Source organism: Tamandua tetradactyla, chromosome 13 (genome assembly GCF_023851605.1).
Source record: "Tamandua tetradactyla isolate mTamTet1 chromosome 13, mTamTet1.pri, whole genome shotgun sequence".
Lineage (NCBI taxonomy): Eukaryota > Metazoa > Chordata > Mammalia > Pilosa > Myrmecophagidae > Tamandua > Tamandua tetradactyla.
Genome location: NC_135339.1, coordinates 60,386,270 through 60,405,603, shown reverse-complemented (window position 1 = coordinate 60,405,603; position 19,334 = coordinate 60,386,270). Strand labels below are relative to the sequence as shown.

At 35.6% G+C, this 19,334-nt stretch overlaps 1 protein-coding gene across 1 annotated transcript in view; it reads left to right on the top strand.

Annotated features, from left to right (window-relative positions):
- The window catches only part of HPSE2 (heparanase 2 (inactive)), a 771,963-nt gene that overhangs the window by 157,403 nt on the left and 595,226 nt on the right, over positions 1 to 19,334 (top strand). The gene's annotated exons all lie outside the window — the stretch shown is intronic.

The window sequence follows — 19,334 nt, the reverse complement described above, 5'->3', positions numbered from 1 at the left end:
TTTATGAACTTGTGTTAGTATGTCTGATTGAGAGTTTAGTAGAAGCAGAATTGATGGATAAAAGGTTATTCATATTTTAAATGTCACAGGTAAATTGCCTACCTAAAAAGTACCAATTTCTACTACCTCCAACTATGTGTATCCTTTTTCTGACAACCTTGACAACATGGATATAATTAATCTTTTTAATTCTTGCCAAGTTGAAGAGTGGTATCTCCCTGTTTAGTTTGTAATTTCCTGATCTCTAGTGAGGTTGAGAATCTTGTATTACTTATGTGACTTGCCTGTGTATGTTCTTGCTATTTTTTCCCTACATGTATATTGTTTGTATTTTTCAAATTGATTTATAGAAGTTCTTGGGTTATTAGGAGCATTAACATTTTTGTTAAGTATTTGTTACAAATATTTTCTCTCAATGTAACATTTATCTTTTAAATTTATGTGTGTTAGTATTCCAAAAAATTGATTTTGATTTTGTCAACTCTTCAATATTTTTACATGCATGCTTGTACAATCCTTCAAACAAATCTGTGAAGATAATTAATACCAGCATTGTGTGGATGAACTATCTGAGGTTCACAGAGCCCAAGTGACTTGTCCGAGGAGGAAATAACTGACATCTAGGCCTACTCTGCTAGAAATTTACATGTTGACAAAGGACACTAGAGAGAATAGATAAACAGGCTAAGGAGTCATAAACAAAGGCTTCAGTACCACCTTATTGCCTTCCAGACTGACTGCTTCTCAGGGCTCAGCCACTGGGCAGCTGTTTTCAAGAAGGCTGTGCCTACAGCATAGTAACAGTTTCACAATGGCCTCTAGGTAGTTCTGGTGATATGAGGTGTCTGTAACTTCCTTGGCTTGGATCTGACACCCGTTATCCTTCCTCTCCTTTGTTTGCCAAATTTGTTTTATAGCTCTTGGCTCATATTTTGGACATTGGCTTTGCTTACTTCATAACTTCTGGCTCTGACCATTGGCTGTTGCTGTGGACAGATTACTTCAGATTACGGCCACTGGGCCAGTACTAGGGTTTTGGCTGCAGTTGAATTCCATGGTGCTATACGGTGCTCTTAGGCCTTTGCATGAGTGGATAACAGAATGGAGAGTTGGGAGAAGTACAACAGAAAGAAAACTTTATTTAAAAATACCCTCAAAATGTTTAATGAAAAGATTCAGCTCCTAGATAACAAATATCTATGAGGAAGTTGGGAGAGATTGGGAAAGTAGTACATCTCATTCTTCTTTCTGACTGGAAAGAACTAGTTATGGGCAGTTCACTCTCTCAGTATGGATTGAAGTCATGTAAATTCTCCTTAATAATTATGTTGCCTAGGGAAGAGCAGGGAGACCAGAAGAAACAGGCATGCACCTACTTTCTAGATTTCAGAAATCTAGAAAATCAAAAAGCAAAGTCAAACTTATATGGAAGGTATTGTCAAGTAAAAGAAGGAAGGTGCAGAACATTGTGCATGGTATAATCCTATTATTGTAAAAGAAAATGTTATCCTAAAATGTTATATTGGCTATGATTCTCACTTCTAAGCAGTAAAAACCAATTCTGGCTAATTAGTACAGTAAACTTCTTGATAGGGGTTTTGGTGGCAAATCGAAAGAAGTCTTGGGCAGTTTCTTTCCCTATTTATCCTTCCTTCTGTCCCATAAACTTTCTGCAAGCATATTAAATTACTATATATATGAATATATGTGTGTATATATATCCTCCTTCCTGAACAGAGGAAAGCCAAAATTTTCTCTTTAATACTTCTCAATAAATGGAAGTTCCTATCTTATAAGATTATTTAATTTTATTAATAAATACTTCTATCTTAAAGCATCTTACTTGCAATATGCCATTAATCCTCACAACAAACCTATTTATAGATAGGGAATGTGAGACACAAAAGAGGTTAAATAATTTGCCCAAGCTCACACAGCAAGTAAGTGGCAGAGCAGGGGGCTCAGAATCTATGCCCTTAACCACTCTACTATACTGCCTTTCTTGGGCAAAAATATGGGAGACGGTGAATGTTTTCTTTAACAATAGCTGACATTTATTATAGCTGACATATATTGAGTGTTTATTATATGCCAGGAAATGTACTAAGTGCTTTACATGAAAAGTGCTGTTTAATCTTCACCACAATCCTTTGTGGAAAGTACTATTATTATTTCTATTTTGCAGATGTTAAACCTGAGGTTTAGAGAGGTAAAGTAACTTTCAAGTCCATAATAATTGGTAATGGCAGTGCTTGAATTTAAATGTGTATCAATCTTATAACAGAGCCTATGATATTAACCATTCTGCTATACTGATAAAAAATAAAGAACAAAACCTAGCTATATTTAGTCTCCTATATATTGCACTTATAAATTCGGATAAAGAAAGGCTATATAGGGTATTTCTGAGAGACTAACAGGGATATCACTTCACTTGAAGACTTGCTGGGGAGGCACTGTGGTGCCCTGGACCATCTAGTTGATATGGCGCTAGGGTTGGAGTCCTAGACTTGCCACCGACTTGTTATATAACCATGTGTAAGTCAGTTCACCTCTCTGGACCAAAGATACCTCATGTGTAAAATTAATGAATAGGATTAGATTATCTCAAAGGAACTTTTTGATTCTATTGTTTCTTGATTATTGCCACAGATAGACTACTCAAAAGAGATGCTGGATTGTCTTGGAGTATGTTTCTACCTGTCTGTCCAATCTGCCTTTATGCTTTTTGGATTATTTTCCAATTTGATGGACTCCCTTTGCCATAGGCAGGCAGATTTCTTTCTTGCCCAAGTTCCCTCCCATCATTTTTCTGTCTCTGGGGTGCCACCCTTCCTCTCTCCATCTGGACCCCTTCTCTGCAGGTCTCTCTACTAGAGCCATGCTGTTTTGTAAACTACTACCCCACTCTTCAACTTTTTCTGAGTTCCTGGATTATTTGGCATTTGTACCACTCACCAGATACTTAGGTATCTTGAATTCCTTATTGTTGCTAATTTTTAAATTTTCTTTAGACTTTTAAACACTGCAAACTCAAAGTTTTCATTTTACAATTGACTTTAAACATAAAATATCCCCTTGTGCTGGTATGAATGGATTGTGCACCCTAGAAAAGCCATGATTTAATTCTGATCCAGTCTCGTGGGAGCAATCATTTCTTTTAATCCCTACTCAGTAGTGTAGGTTGGATGCTTTATTAGGTTATCTCCTTGGAGATGTGACTCACCCAATTGTGGGTATTAACATTTGATTAGATGGAGTTGTGACTCCACCCATTCCAGGTGGGTCTTGATTTGTTTACTGGAATCATTTAAAAGAGGAAGCATTTGGAGAAAGCTTCAGAATGACGAGAGCCAGAGTCCACCACCAAGTGGCCTTCGGAGATGAAGAAGGAGAATGTCCCCAGGGGAGCTTCATGAAACAAATAGCCTGGAGAGAAAGCTAGCAGGCATCGCCATGTTCACCATTAGCCTTTCCAGTTGAGAGAGAAACCCTGAACTTCATTGGCCTTTCTTGAGTGAAGGTAACCTTTTGCTGGTTCCTTAATTTGGACATTTTTATAGACTTGCTTTAATTTGGACATTCTCAGGGCCTTAGAACTGTAAACTTGCAACTTAATAATTTCCCACTTTTAAAAGTCACTCCACTTCTGGTATATTGCATTCCAGCAGCTAGCAAACTAGAATACCCCTGCAATGTGTACCTCAGGGATAATTCTTTTATGCCCATATTGTACTTTCATTATGTTTTTTGTGATTTATTTAGCATATTTTACTATCTTGGTAAGTGTTCCCTTTTTTGGGGGTGGGGTGGGGAGAGAACAATCTTTCTTTTTTATCCATGGTTTTGTTTTTTGGTTATTATTTATATATATTTAGTTTCACATTTGATTATTGCCTTTCTGGCATTTTTCTAGTTCTATTCTTGTTATGCAGGAAGTAGTTTTCAATAAATTTTCCAAGAGTCAGGATTTTTCTCATATAGTTTCTCTGAGCTTTTGTTTTTATTATTCCATATTGCCATAGATTTTCATATATATTAAATCCTGACATGTTTGTAGTTTTATGTTATTTTTTAATGTGTCCATTATGTCCCCACAACTAGACTGTAAGTTGTTTTGAGGGTTGGGCCATCTCTACTACATATTCGTAGTAGCAGCTTCTGGCCTGTATTTTTCAACTAAGAATGCTCGCTTCAATGATAAGTCTGTGAGAAGTGCTGTGTCAAACTTAATATATTATAAATTGCTCTCAACTATTTTATTTGTATCCAGCTATTTTATCCTCTCTCAAAGTAGCATATGAATTTGTTGTTCCCAGCAAAAGAGCCTACCAAGATAGAAATGTTAATTTATTTTAGCAGCCATGTTAATGTTTTCATTTAAATAAAGAAAAAGGAGAAAAGAAAGTACTAGTACCCATACTGGCCTTTATCATTACCAAAGAAAAAGATTAGTAGAAAATGTTTGTGATATAAAAGAGTCTACCATTTCTTGATGTCAGTGAGAATGAAAGAAGTAAAATAAGAATAGTCAAAGTAGAAAATTCTTGAAAGTTTAAAAGTGGAGATGGAATTTATTTCAGATACATAATTGTTTAGATCTCCAGGCACCTGCTGATCCTGAGAATGAAGGTTTGCCATTCTTCCTCATAGTTGAATGGGACACTTTGATTTTTAAAAAGTCTGTTCTGAGTCTCATGTGACACTTGCTACAACCATTGCATTTTTGGAACTGAACCTTGAGTAGTGGTTGCTGTTGATATAAAATGGAGGTTGGCAAATGAAGGCCTGCTGCCTGTTTTTGTAAGGTGTGTGAACTAAGTGTTTTTTACATTTTTTAATGGTGGAAGAAAAAAATCAAAAAGAAGAAGGTTTTGTGACATGATGACATTCAACTTTCAGTTTCCATAAATTGAAACACAGCCATGCTCATTCATATACATATTATTTATGCATGCTTTTACACTACAACAGCAGAGAAAATGAGAATAGAGGCAGAATTTCTTTCCTGATCCCTTTTATTTCTTCTCTTGCTTTTATTTATTTCCCAGTAAGCTCTATCCTTTTTCTCTTTCACACATGCCCACTGCACCCCTCCCCCATATTCATATACATATACATGTCATGAAAGAGAGAAATCATGTACATGTTCAGGAAAGAAAGAAAATCAAAGTCTTTTATTATTTTGAGGGTGTGGGGTTGTCTTTATATTTTTTAAAATTATATTTTGATTTTTTTCCTTTTAATTTGGAGTTTGTATCACCTGGAAAAGAAAATTGGGGATCTCACTATGTAGGCACTCCATTTGGCAACAGCTAAAAGTTGTGCTAACACTAAGAGAAATGAGATTGAAAAAGAACGCTTTGTTGGCTTGTATTAGAAAATTTGGATGAGATCTGACAGTTTGAGCACCATTTTTGACCAATGTGCTGGGAATTCTGTTTTGTTCCATTGCATAGAAAACCTTTAGGGGTTAAACTCCAAATCGTCAATTTGTGGTGTTTCAGCACAAAAATAGAGGCTTGATTTGGAGGAGAAGCTGAAACCAATTCAAACAAAATTCCATTAACTAATTTGGGGAGCATTTGAAGCTGTTCTGAACTATACAATCCCTCCTTTTCTCATCTCCACTGACACTCTGAGAATCAGATCACCTGGGGAAAGCAGATTTAAAAAATTCCAGATGGTGTGTGCGATGCTCCAGCTGTGGAGACTCTCTCTCAGTCAGGCAATCTGCCTTTCTGCCGGAACCTTCTAACACTGTACTGCCCATTTGTCATGCTTCTCCAATTGCAGCCTTCTGGATAGTTTCTCTTTGCCTTGTCTGACTCTTTCTTTCCAGTTTTTATCATCCCCCTCCATGAGCTCATGTAGTAACATCTTTTCATTGGCTATAAATCCATACAATAACCCAATATAAAATATGGTTTCTGTGAAGGAAAATTGGAAAACATCTGTTTTTTTTACCCAGAAGATTCAGTGTTCACTTGTCTTGTATGACGACGTGACTGTTATGCATGCATGAAAAAGAAAAGAAACAGGAAGAGGGGAAAGGCTAGCATCAGGGTGAGCAAGAAAGAATTCATGCATGATATTTTTGCAGCTGACTGAACAAAAATAAGTTCATCTCCATGCCACCTCGATTAGAATCCTGGTTAATGTTGGGAAACCACTCTCACTGACTTGAATGGCCTTGCTGGAATTACTGAGGATGTGATTGTTTTAGGATTAGTCCTGGCTGTTGTCTTGCTAAGAAGCGTGATCTGGGGTTATTCTCAGTTCATGGTGGCAAGACCTGAAATGTCATAGGTATCTTCTGGTCTCCAGAGGGTTCAGATTGGTTTTCCTTGGAAGTTGAGCATTATGGGGAGGTGAAGGAAAGGAACAGATGGCAGAAAAAAACCCATGCTGTCGACTTCTGCCTTTGTTGTGTCTTTCTATCATGAAGATGTCTTTCCAGATCTGCAGACTATTAAATGGGTGAATTTTGGACCTTTCGTTTTAGCCATGCTCTAGTCTGTAGTGGATTCAGGTAAGTTACATGAACCACTTGGGTTTTATTTTACTTACATGGCAACTGATACTCTTTGACATTTAGGTGGAAAATTCCATAAATTGGCAGAAACTGAAACTTCCCTTCTTATATTGCACATTTAAAAAAAACGAGGTAACATTTATATTTGGTAAAATGCATAGCCATAATTGTACAATTTGATTACTTTTGATACATGTATGTAGCCATGTAACCACCACCACAATCAAGATATGGAATATCTTCATCAACCAGAAAGTCCCATCATATCACTTTTCAATCATTCTCTACCTCAGAAGCCTCTCTTTGATTTCTGTCAAAATAGATTAGTATTGCCTGTTTCTGAATTTCATAGGTACTCTTTTATAGGTGTTCTGGTGTTTATAGCTTAATATAATGTTAAGGTTCAGGTTAGTTGAAGTAGCAGGAATCTGTGAAGCAAGCCATCAGAGAAAAGCTGTCTGTACAAAGAAGGGGACTTTAGGAATCCATGTGAGAGGGCTTTTGTGAATACCTAACTGAGGGCTAGGCTATATATGTGCAGAGTGAGACAGCACAAGATTTACCAGATAGCCATTCCTACCAGGATTTACTGTAGAAGAGCACTATTGGAGGACAAGCGATGCTACAATAAAAGCAGAGTTCCTGGCCCTATTTGAGTAGAAAGCTTCTATGTATCTCTAAGTCCCCTATATTCAGTATTATAAGCCTCTGATTATACCTTCATGCTGGCCATAAAAGTGGAGTCATACAGTATCTATCTTTTTATGTCTGGATTATTTCACTCAGAAGTATGTCCTCAAGGCTTATTCATTTTGTCATACGCTACAGAATGTTATTTTGTCTTACTGCTGCATAATATTCCATCACATGTATATACCACATTTTATTGATCCACTTGTCTGTTGATGGGCATTTGGTTTGTTTCCATCTTTTGGTGATTGTGAATAATGCTGCTATGAACATCTCTGTGCAAATATCTGTTTGTGTCATTGCTTTCACTTCTTCTGGGCATATACCAAGTAGTGCTATTGCGGGGTCATAAGGCAACTATATATTTAGTTTCCTAAGGAACTGCCAATAGTCTGCCAAAGTGGCTGCACCATAATATATTCCCACCAACAATGCATAAGTTTCGCAATTTCTCCATATCCTCTCCAACATTTATAGTTTATTGTTTGTTTAATAGCAGCCATTCTTATAGATGTGAGGTGGTATCACATTGTAGTCTTGATTTGAATTTCTCTTATAGCCAATGAAAATGAGCATTTCTTCATGTGCTTTTGAGCCGTCTGTATTTGCTCTTCAGAAAAATGCCTATTCAGACATTTAGCCATTTTTTCTCTGTTTTTTTTTTTAACTTTTTATTGTATAGTATAACATATATACAAAGCAAAGAAATAAAAAAGCAATAGTTTTCAAAGCACTGTTCAACAAGTGGTTACAGGACAGATCACAGAGTTTGTCATGGGCTACCATATGATCCTCTCATGTTTTTTTTTCTAGCTGCTCCAGAATATAGGAAGCTAGAGGGCTTAAATACTTTATCATCACAATTGACTTTTTTTCCTTCTTTTTTTTGTGAACAATAACATATATACAAAAAAACTATGCATTTCAAAGCACAGCACCACAATTAGTGGTAGAACATATTTCAGACTTTAACATGGGTTGCAATTTCATAATTTTAGGTTTTTACTTCTAGCTGCTTTAAAATACTGGAGATTAAAAAAGATATAAATTTATTTGTTAAGTCTTATCTTTTATATATAAATCCATCATCACCTTTGATCTCTCCATACCTCTCTTTGGGGTTGTTTGGGCTATAGCAATCTAAATTTTTGATATTGGATGGGTCTGTAACTAATATGGGGTAGGGAGATGGAACTATCTGATGTTCTGGAGAGTGTGGGCTAGGTTTCAGGACTTATATGGACCAGGGACCCATCTGTAGGGTGTAGGTTTCTGGAAAGTTACTCTAGTGCCTGGAACCCTTGTGGAATCTTATATATTGCCCTAGGTGTTCTTTAGGATTGGCTGGAATGGTCCTGGTTGGGGGTTGGCAGGTTATGATAGGTAGCAAGGTCTACCTGAAGCTTGCATAAAAGCAACCTCCAGAGTAGCCTCTCGATGCTGCTTGAACTCCCTCTGCCACTGATATTTTATTAATTATACTTCTTCTCCCCATTTTGGTCAGAATGTAATTGTTGATCCCACGGGCCAGGCCTGAATTCATACGTGGGAGTCCTCTCCCACATCTCCAGGGAGACTTTCACCCCTGGATGTCATGTCCCATGTAGGGGAGGGCAATGATTTCACTTGCAGAGTTGGGCTTAGAGAGACTCAGGCCATATCTGAGTAACAACAGAAGTCATCCAGAAGTAACTCTGAGGCATACCTATAGGTAGTATAAGATTCTCCACTACCCACATAAGCTTCACAAGAGTAAGCCTCATGATTGAGGGCATGTTCTATTGATTTGGGTATCCCTAAAATTTGACACAGTATCAGGGGATTCTCTGATGGTAAGGTTTAATGGTTCCGTAGTTTTTCTCCCCTCACTCAGGGGACTTTGCCAGTACATTTTTTTTTGCCTGAGCAGGCACTGGGAATCGAACCTGGGTCTCCAGCATGGCAGGCAAGATCTCTGCCTGCTGTGTCACCATGGCCCAACCTGCCAATACTTTTTGATTATCTGCTTAATGTACTGTAGGATGTATCCAGGCATTACAATAATCTATACAGGATTAAAGGACCTCTTTCTTATTCTGTGCTTCTTGTGTTTCACTTGTTCAAATGAGATGTACAGATAGGTTGAATTAGATTATGCACTACAGAAAATTTCAGTTCCAAATCAAATAAACCTTTATTCCATTGGTCTCAAAGAGTATGTGTGGTTCTAAAATATGGACACTGTCATCCTTACCCCTATGTTCTGAATTACTTTAACCCCAACCTGTTCAGCTTCATTCTTATCTCTAAATATCAGGTTATATATATAAAACAGCCTCTCAAAATCCAGAAATAATAATCACCACTCCAGATTTAATGTGTCTGCTCTAAAAGCTTAAATTCTAGGCTCCTGTTTTCTTATAAGCATTTTCTAAAGGTGACCATACCATTGTTGTTTTTTTGTTTCTCACCAAATGTCCCACGTGTTCATTCATATCTTTGCATGCCTCATGACATTGTTCCTTTTTGTAGCAGCACAAACTTCATTCATAAGTGTACACCATTGTTTGCCAATCTATTTCTTCATCAGTGCATCCTTCAGCCACCTGCATTCATCTGGCATCAGGTAGAGGGCCCAAAGTCCACAGTCCATCAGCATTCTCAATTTTAGAAAATTTCATTGTTCCCAAGAGAAAGAAGACTAATAAACAAACCCTCGCCAAATAGGAAATCTAAACCTTCTCTTAACTCTTGTCCCTCCCCCAATTATTTACTTCTGCTGTTGCTGTGGTAAGTGCTGATGATTTCCTTTTGAACATAGCACATAGAATGCAATAGAATTTTCCCCTGCATCCTGGACTGAAACACTCTTTATACAAGAATCATATCTTTGAAGTAATTCTTACGAGAATTCCTTCATATTTCTAGTGTGAGTCAGTGGAACACATAGGTCTGTACAACCCCTTTCAATCTTGTTCACCTTCAATATGGTAATATTGCTTCCAGACCTATTAGGGAATCACCTTTGCTCCTATTTATTCCCTTATATTGGAGTTCAACCTCATTAGCTAACGATTTATGCATCTGTAGCTTCTATGTATCTCTGAGTCCCTATATTCTGTATTATAAGCCTCTGATTATACCTTTATGCTGGTCATAAAAGTGAAATCATACAGTATCTTTTTGTGTCTGGCTAATTTCACTCTGAATTATGTCTTCAAGGCTCATCCATCTTGTCATGTGTTTCAGGATGTCATTTTGTCTTATTGCTGCATAATATTCCATAGTATGTGTACACCACATTTTGTTGATTGAATTGTGTTTTGGTGGGCATTTGGTTTAGTTCCATGTTTTGGCGATTGTGAACAATGCTGCTGTGAATATCAGTGTGTAAATATCTGTTTGTGTCATTTCTTTCAGCTCTTCTGGGTATATACCAAGTAGTGCTATTGCTGGGTTATAGGGCAGCTCGATTTTTAGTTTCCTAAGGAACTGCCAAACTGTCTTCCATAGTGACTGCACCATTGTACATTCCTACCAGCACTGCATAAGTGTCCCAGTTTCTCCTCATCAACTCCAACATTTATAGTTTCCTGTTTCTTTTTTTTTAATAGCAGCCATTCTTATAGGTGTGAGGTGGTATCACATTGTAGTCTTTATCTGCATTTCCCTTATAGCCAGTGAAAATGAGCATCTCTTCATGTGCTTTTGAGCCATCTGTATTTGCTCTACAGAAAAATGCCTGTTCATATCTTTAGCTCATTTTATAATTGGGTTGTTTGTTCTTTTGTTGTTGAGTTGTATGACTTCTTTGTATATACCGGAAATCAAACCTTTTTCTAATATGTGATTTCCAAATATTTTCCCCCATTGAGCTGGCTGCCTCTTCACCTTTTGACAAAGTCTTTTGAGGTGCAGAAGCATTTGATTTTGAGGAGTTCCAATTTATTTATTTTTTCTTCTGTTGCTTGTGCTTTGGGTGTAAACTTTAGGATGCTACCTCCTATTACTAGGTCCTGAAGATGTTTCCCTACATTTTCTTCTAGTAACTTTATGGTGCTAGTTCTTATATTTAGATGTTTGATGCACTTTGAGTTAATTTTTGTGTAGGGTGTAAGATTGGGATCCTCTTTCATTCTCTTGGCTATTGATATCCAGTTTTTCCATGCCCAATTATTGAAAAGATTATTTTGTCCCAGTTCAGAGGATTTGGGGGCCTTGTCAAAAATCAGTTGACCATAGATTTGGTGGTCTATTCCTGCACTTTTGAGTTGATTCCATTGATCAGTGCTTCTGTCTTTGTGCCAGTACCATGCTGTTTTGACTTTTGTAGCTTTATAATAGGTTTTCAAGTCAGGGAATGTTAATCCTCCCTCTTTGTTCTTTTTAAGGATGCTTTTAGCTATTTGGAGACTCTTTCCCTTCCAGATGAATTTGGTAGTTAGCTTTTCCCAATCTTCAAAGTAGGGTGTTGGAATTTCGATTGGTACTATGTTGAATCTGAAAATCAATTTGAGGAGCATTGATATCTTAACTCTATTTAGCTTTCCTATCCATGAGCAGGGAATGTCTTTCCCCCTATTTGGATCTCCCTTGATTTCTTTTAGCAATGCTATGTAGATTTTTGTTTAAAGTCCTTTACATCCCTAGTTAAGTTCATTCATAAGTATTTGTTTCTTTTAGTTGCTATTTTGAATGGATATTTTTCCTTCACTAACTTCTCAGCTGAGTCATTGCTTGTGTATAGAAATGTTACTGATTTTTGCACATTAATTTTATATCCTACCACCTTGTTGAATTTTTTTATTAGGTCAAGTAACTTTGCTGTAGATGTCTCAGAATCTTCCAAGTATAGTATCATATTATCTGCAAATAATGAAAGTTTTACTTTTTCCTTTCCAAGTTGGATGCCTTTTATTTCTTTGTCCTACCTGATTGCTCTAGCTAAAACTCTAGCATAATGTTGAATAATAGTGATGACAGTGAGCATCCTTGTCTTATACCTGATCTTAGACGGAAAGCTTTCAGTCTCTGCATTGAGTATGATGCTGGCTATTGTTTTTCATATATTCCCTTTACCATAATGAGGTAGTTACCTTTGATTCCTATCTTTTGAAGTGTTTTTATCAGAAAAGGATGCTGAATTTTGTTGGATGGCTTTTCAGAGTCAGTTGAGATGATCATATGATTTTTCCCTTTCGATTTGTTAATGTGCTCTATTACATTAATTGATTTTCTTGCATTGAACCATCCTTGCATTCCTCATATAAGCCCCACTTGGTCATGGTGTATAATTTTTTTAAGGTGCTGTTGGATTCTATTTGCTAATATTTTATTGAGAATTTCTGCATCTATGTTTGGTATTAAAATAATATTAGCTTCATAAAATGAGTTAGGTAGAGTTCCTTTTTCATCAATTTTTTGGAAAAATTTGAGCAGGATTGATGTTAGTTCTTTCTGGAATGTTTGATAAAATTCCCTTGTGAAGCCATCTGGCCCTGGGCTTTTCTTTGTAGGAAGATTTTTTTGATGACTAATTAAATCTCTTTACTTGTGATTGGTTTGTTGACATCTTCTATTTCTTCCTGAGTTAGTGTAACTTGTTTGTGTGTTTCCAGGAATTTGTTCACTTCATCTAAGTTGTCTAGTTTGTTGGTGTATAGTTGTTCATAGTATCCTCTTATGATTTCTTGTATTTCTTCTTATTTTTCATCCTCTCTCTTTTTTTTTTCTTTGTTAGTCTTGCTAGTGGCTCATCAATTTTATTGATTTTCTCAAAGTACCAGCTTTAGGTTTTATTGATTCTTTCTATTGTTCTTTTGTTCTCCCATTCATGTATCTCTACTTTAGTCTTTGTTATTTCTCTTCTCCTATTTGCTTTGTGGTTAGTTTGCTGTTCTTTCTCAAGTTCCTCATGTTTTCCAGTCAAGTCTTCAATTTTTGCTCTTTGTTGTTTTTTAATATAGGCATTTAGGATAATATATTTCCCTCTCAACACAGCCTTTGCCACATCCCATAAGTTCTGATAAGTTGTATTCTCATATTCATTCATCTCCAGATAACTACTGATTTCTCTAGCAATTTCTTCTTTCACCAACTGGTTGTTTAAAAATGTGTTATTTAATCTCCATATATTTGTGAATTTTCTTGTTCTTTGGTGGTTATTGATATCCAGCTTCATCCTATTGGGATGAGAGAAACTCCTTTGATTAATTTCAATATTTTTAAATTTATAAAGACCTTTTTTGTGTTCCAGCATATGATCTATCCTGGAGAATGTTCCATGAGCACTAAAGAAGAAGATATAACCTTGTGCTCTGGGGTGCAATGACCTATATATGTCTGTTATGTCTAATTTATCAAGTTATTTAACTTCTCTATTTCCTTGTTGATCTTCTGTCTGGTTGTTCTATCTATAGAGAAGAGTGGTGTATTGAAGTCTCTCACTATTATTGTTGAAACATCTATCACTCCCTTCAATTTGGCCAATGTCAGTCTCATGTACATTGGAGCTCCTTGATTGGGAGCATAAACAGTTATGATTGTTATATCTTCTTGGCAAATTGACCCTTTAATTAGTATATAGTGCACTTCTTTGTCTCTTAGGATGTCTTTACATTGAAAGTCTATTTTGTCCAATATTAGTATAGCTACTCTTGCTTTCTTTGGTTACAACTTGTGTGGAAAATCTTTTCCCATCCTTTCACCTTCAATCTATTTATATCCTTGTGTCTAAGATAAGTCTCTTGTAAGAGCATATAGCTGTATTATGTTTCTTAATCCATTCTGCCTATCTATGTCTTTTAATTGGTAAGTTTAGTCTGTTAACACTCAAAGTTATTACTGAAAAGGCATTTCTTGATTCCACCATCTTATCTTTTTTATTTTATTTGTCAGATCTATATATTCTTTACCCTCTTTCTCTTCTTATCCTTTAAATTACCCTTAGTTGTACTCTTCAATTCTATGCCCTCCTCCAGACCTCCCTCTCCTGTTTTTTTTTTTTCCTGCTGGCAGAACTCCTTTTAGTATTTCTTGTACTGCCGGTCTCTTGTTGACAAAATGTTTCAGGACTTCTTTGTCAGTGAAAACTTTAATCTCTCCCTCAATTTTTAAGGACAGTTTGGCTGGGTACAGAATTCTTGGCTGGAAGTCTTTCTCTTTCAAGATTTTGAATATATCATACCACTGCCTTCTTGCCTCCAGGGTGCTAGTTGAGTAGTCTGAACTCAGTCTTATTTGATTTCCCTTGTATGTAGTAGATTATTTTCCTCTTGCTGCCTTCAGGATTTTCTGCTTCTCTTCCACATTTGACTAGTCTGATTAGTATGTGCCTTGGGGAAGGCCTATTTGGATTTACTGTGTTTGGAGTTCTTTGGGCTTCTTTGACTTGTATATTTATGTCCTTTATGAAGGTTGGGAAGTTTTCCCCCATTATATCCTCAACTAGTCTTCCTAGCCCTTTATTCCTCTTGTCTCCTTCTGGAACACCAATGATTCTTACATTTGCACTCTTTATTTTGTCTCTCATTTCCCTGAGTTACCATTGCATTGTTTCCATCTTTTTTGCCATTTGCTGTTTTGAGTCTTCAAAGTCAATTGTCCTGTCCTCTACATCACTTAATCTTTCTTCTTTCTCTTCAAATCTGATGTTGTGTCCCTCTAGTATGTCTTTTATTTGGTCAACAGAGTCTTTAATATCTGTGAATTCTACAATTTTTCTATTTATTCTTTCAAATTCTCCTTTGTGCTCTTCTATTGTCTTCTTGATCTCTTTTATGTCATTTGCTGTATCACTTGTTTTATTAAGTAGCGTTGTATGAACATCTTTGTTTAAGTTGTTCCAACATCTGTGTCTCCTCTGGTGTTTTAATTTGGTCATTAGGCAGGGCTATATCTGACTGCATTGTGATATGCTTAGTGATCTGCTGTCTTCATTGCATGTAAATATCTTGATTGATTTACTTTGGGAATTGATTTCTTTCAGTAGTCTAAGGCCTTGTGTTTGCATGATGGTTGTACAGCAGGTAGCAGGGCACTATGTATAGAAATGTTACTGATTTTTGCACATGAATTTTACATCCCACCACCTTGCTTATTTGTTTATTAGCTCAAGTAACTTTGCTGTATATGTCTCAGGATCTTCCAAGCATAGTATCATGTCATGTGCAAATAATGAAAGTTTTACTTCTTTCTTTCCAATTTTGATGCCTTTTATTTCTTTGTCCTGCCTGATTGCTCTAGCTAAAACGTCTAGCACAATGTTGAATAATAGTGGTGACAGTGGGCCTCCTTGTTTTGTTCTTGATCTTAGGGGGAAAGCTTTCAGTCTCTCTCTGTTGATTATGATGCTGGCTATTGGTTTTTCATATATTCCCTTTATCATATTGAGGTAGTTACCTTTGATTTCTATCTTTTGGAGTGTTTTTATCAAAAAAGGATTTTGAATTTTGTTGTTTGTTTTTCAGCATCAATCGAGAACATCATGTGATTTTTTTCCTGTTGATTTGTTAATGTGCTATGTTACATTAATTGATTTTCTTTTGTTGAACCATCCTTGCATTCCTGGTTTAAAATGGCTAACTGATGTTATGTAAATTTCACCTCAATTTTTTTAAAAGGCTGAGAGGACTCATTTGGTCATGGTGTATAATTCTTTTAATGTATTGTTGGATTTGATTTGCTAATATTTTGTTGAGAATTTTTGCATCTGTGTTCATTATGGAGATAGGCCTGTAGTTTCCTTTCTTGTAGCATCTTTACCTGGTTTTGGTATTAAAGTGATATTGGCCTCATAAAATGAATTAAGTAGTATTCCTTTTTCCTCAAACTTTTGCAAAAGTTTGAGCAGGTGTTAGTTCTTTCTGGAATGTTTGATAAAATTCCCCTGTGAAGCCATCTGGCCATGGACTTTTCGTTGTAGGAAGATTTTTGGTGACTGATTGGATGTCTTTATTTGTGATTGGTTTGTTGAGAACTCTGTTTCTTTCTGAGTCAGTGTATTTGTTTGTGTGTCTCCATGAATTTTTCCATTTCATCTAAGTTGTCTAGTTTGTTGGCATATAGTTGTTCATGGTGTCCTCTTATGGTTTCTTTTATTTCTTCAGGATCCGTGGTTATGCACCCTTCTCTTTTCTTATTTTGTTTATTTGCATCTTTTCTCTTTTTTCTTTGTCAGTCTTGCTAGTGGCCCGTCAATTTTATTGATTTCTCAAAGAACCAACTTTTGATTTTATTGATTCTTTCTGTTGCTGTTCTGTTCTCTCATTCATGTATCTCTTCATTAATCTTTGTTATTTCTCTTCTCATATTTGCTTTGGGGTAAGTTTGCTGTTCTTTTTCAAGTTCTTCCAGGTTAAGAGCTGTTAAGTCCTCAATTTTTGCTCTTTGTTGTGTTTTTTTTTTTTTTTTTTTTTAAAGGAAAGACAGAGAGAAGGAAGGAAGGATAGAAGGAAGGAAGGAAGGAAGAAAGGGAAACATTTTTGAACATTTTCTTGTTTTATTGTATTCTGTTTCTCCGTTTTTGTTACATGGGCTGGGGCCGGGAATCGAACCGAGGTCCTCCGGCATAGCAGGCAAGCACTTTGCCCGCTGAGCCACCGCGGCCCGCCCACTTTGTTGTTTTTTAATATAGGCATTTAGGACAATTGATTTCCCTCTCAGCCCAGTAATGTTATATTTTTTAATTAAATGGTTGTTTTTAAAGAAATTAATAAAAAATGAAAACATTATCTGTTAAAATTATCTACATATTTGCAATTTCTAGTCCCCTTTATTTCTCTATATTGTATTATTTCCCTTCAGCTATAAGAACTTCCTTTAGCATGGAATATGTCAGTTGAAAATGAGTCCTCTCAGCCTTTTAAAAAAATTGAGGTGAAATTTATATAACATCAATTAGCCATTTTAAAGTAAACAATTCAGTGGCATTTAGTATGTTCACAATATTGTATAAACACAAGCTCTCTCTAGTTTCAAAACTTTTCAACACCCCAGAAGAATACTCCAAACCTATTAAGTAGCCATTCCTCATTTCTCCCTTACCCTCATTCTCTAGCACTCACTAATCTGCTCTCTTTTTCGCTTTTCCTGTTTTGGATGCTTCATGTAAAGAAATCATGCAATATGTGATCTTCTATGTATGGCTTCTTTTGCTTAGCATGTTTTTGAGGTTCATCCATGTCATAAATGTATGAGTATTTGTTTCTTTTTATGGCTGAATAATATTTCAATGTATGCATATACCACAATTTGCTTATTCATTCATTTGTTGATGGACATTTGGGCTGTTTTAACCTTCTGGTGTACCAGTTTCTGTGAGGACATAGATTTTCATTTTTCTTGTATGTATACCTAGGAGTAGAACTACTGGGTCATATGGTAATTATTTTATGTTTAACTTTTAAGGGAACTGCCAGACTTTATTCCATAGTAGCTAGACCATTTTATATTCCTACTAGAAATTTATGAGGGTTCCAATTTCTCCATCTTTGTCAGCACTTGTTATTTTCAATTTTTTAAATATTATTATAGCCATTCTGGAAGGGTATGAAGCAACATCTTACTGTGATTTTATTTCCATTTTCTTAATGATCAATAATTTTGAACATATTTTTACGTTTGTTGACCATTTATGTATCTTCTTTGAAGAAATATCTAGCCAAGTCCTTTGCCCATTTTAAATTTGCTTGTTTGTTTTTGTTATTGAACTGTAAGAGTTCTTCATAGTTTGGACACTAAATCCTTTTCATATATATGATTTGCAAATATTTTGTCCCATTCTGTAGGTTGCTTTTTACTTTCTTGATAATGGCCTTTGTTGCATGATATATTTTAATTTTGATGAATCCAATCAAGTAGAAGAATCCCATTGTCATTTATGAGGTTTAGGAAGAGTTACCCATATATTTTTTCTGATAGTTTTATAATTTTAACTCTTTTATTTAGGACTCTAATTCATTTTGTATTGATTTTTGTATATGGAATGAGATTAAGATCCAGCTTCCTTCCTTCACATGTGGTTATCCAGTGATTCAAGCACAATTTGTTGAAGAGACAATTCTTTCTCCATTGACTTATCTTGGTAAGCTTGCTTAAAATCAGTTGGCCATCAATGTTTGGACTAATTTCTGAACTCTCAATTCTATCCTATTGGTCAATATATCTATCCTTAGATATATCACGCTGTTTTGATTACTGAAGCTTTGTAATAAATTTTATAATCAGAAAATGTGAGTCCTCAAACTTTGTTTTTCTCTTTCAATATTGTTTTGACTATTTGGGACCCCTTGCAGTTCTGTATAAATTTGAGGATAGGCTTTTCCATTTGTGCAAAATGGTTACTTTATTTTTTATAAGGATTTCTTTGGGGAGTATTGCCATCTTAAAAATTTTAAATCTTCCAGCCCTTGAACATAGAATCTTTCCATTTAGTTAGATCTTTAATTTTCTTTCAGCAATGTTTGGTAGTTTTCAATGTACAAGTCTTTCCCCTCCTTGATTAAATTTATTCCTGAATATTTTGTTCTTTTGGATGCGATTGCAAATGGCATTGTCTTCTTTATTTCCTTTAAGGATTGTTCATTGCAGATATATAGAAATAGAATTGATTGTTCTGCATTGATCTTGTGCCCTGCCATTTTTCAGAATTCATTCATTAGTTTTAGTAGATTTTTTTGACTGTGTGTTTGTGTAGATTTTTTTTTGGAGTTTCCATGTATAGAATCATGCCATCTGCACATAGAGATAGTTTTACTTATTCCTTTCCAATTTGGATGCCTTTTATTTCTTTTACTTGCCTAATTTCTCTGGCTAGGTATTCAAGTACAATGTTGAGTAGCAGTGGTTAAAGCAAGTATCCTTGTCTTATTCCTGATATTAGGGGGAAAGCTTTCAGACTTTCACCATTGAGTATGATGTTAGCTATGGATTTTTTAAAATACCCTTTATCATGTTAAAGAAATTTTGTGTTCCCAATTTACTTAGTGTTTTTATCATGAAAGGGTGTTGAATTTTGTGAAATGCTTTTACTGTGTCTATTGAGGTAATCACATTTTTTCTTCATTCTGTAGAGTGGCTTGTTGTATTGATTTTCTTATGTTAAATGACCTATGGCATTAAATGCGTCTTT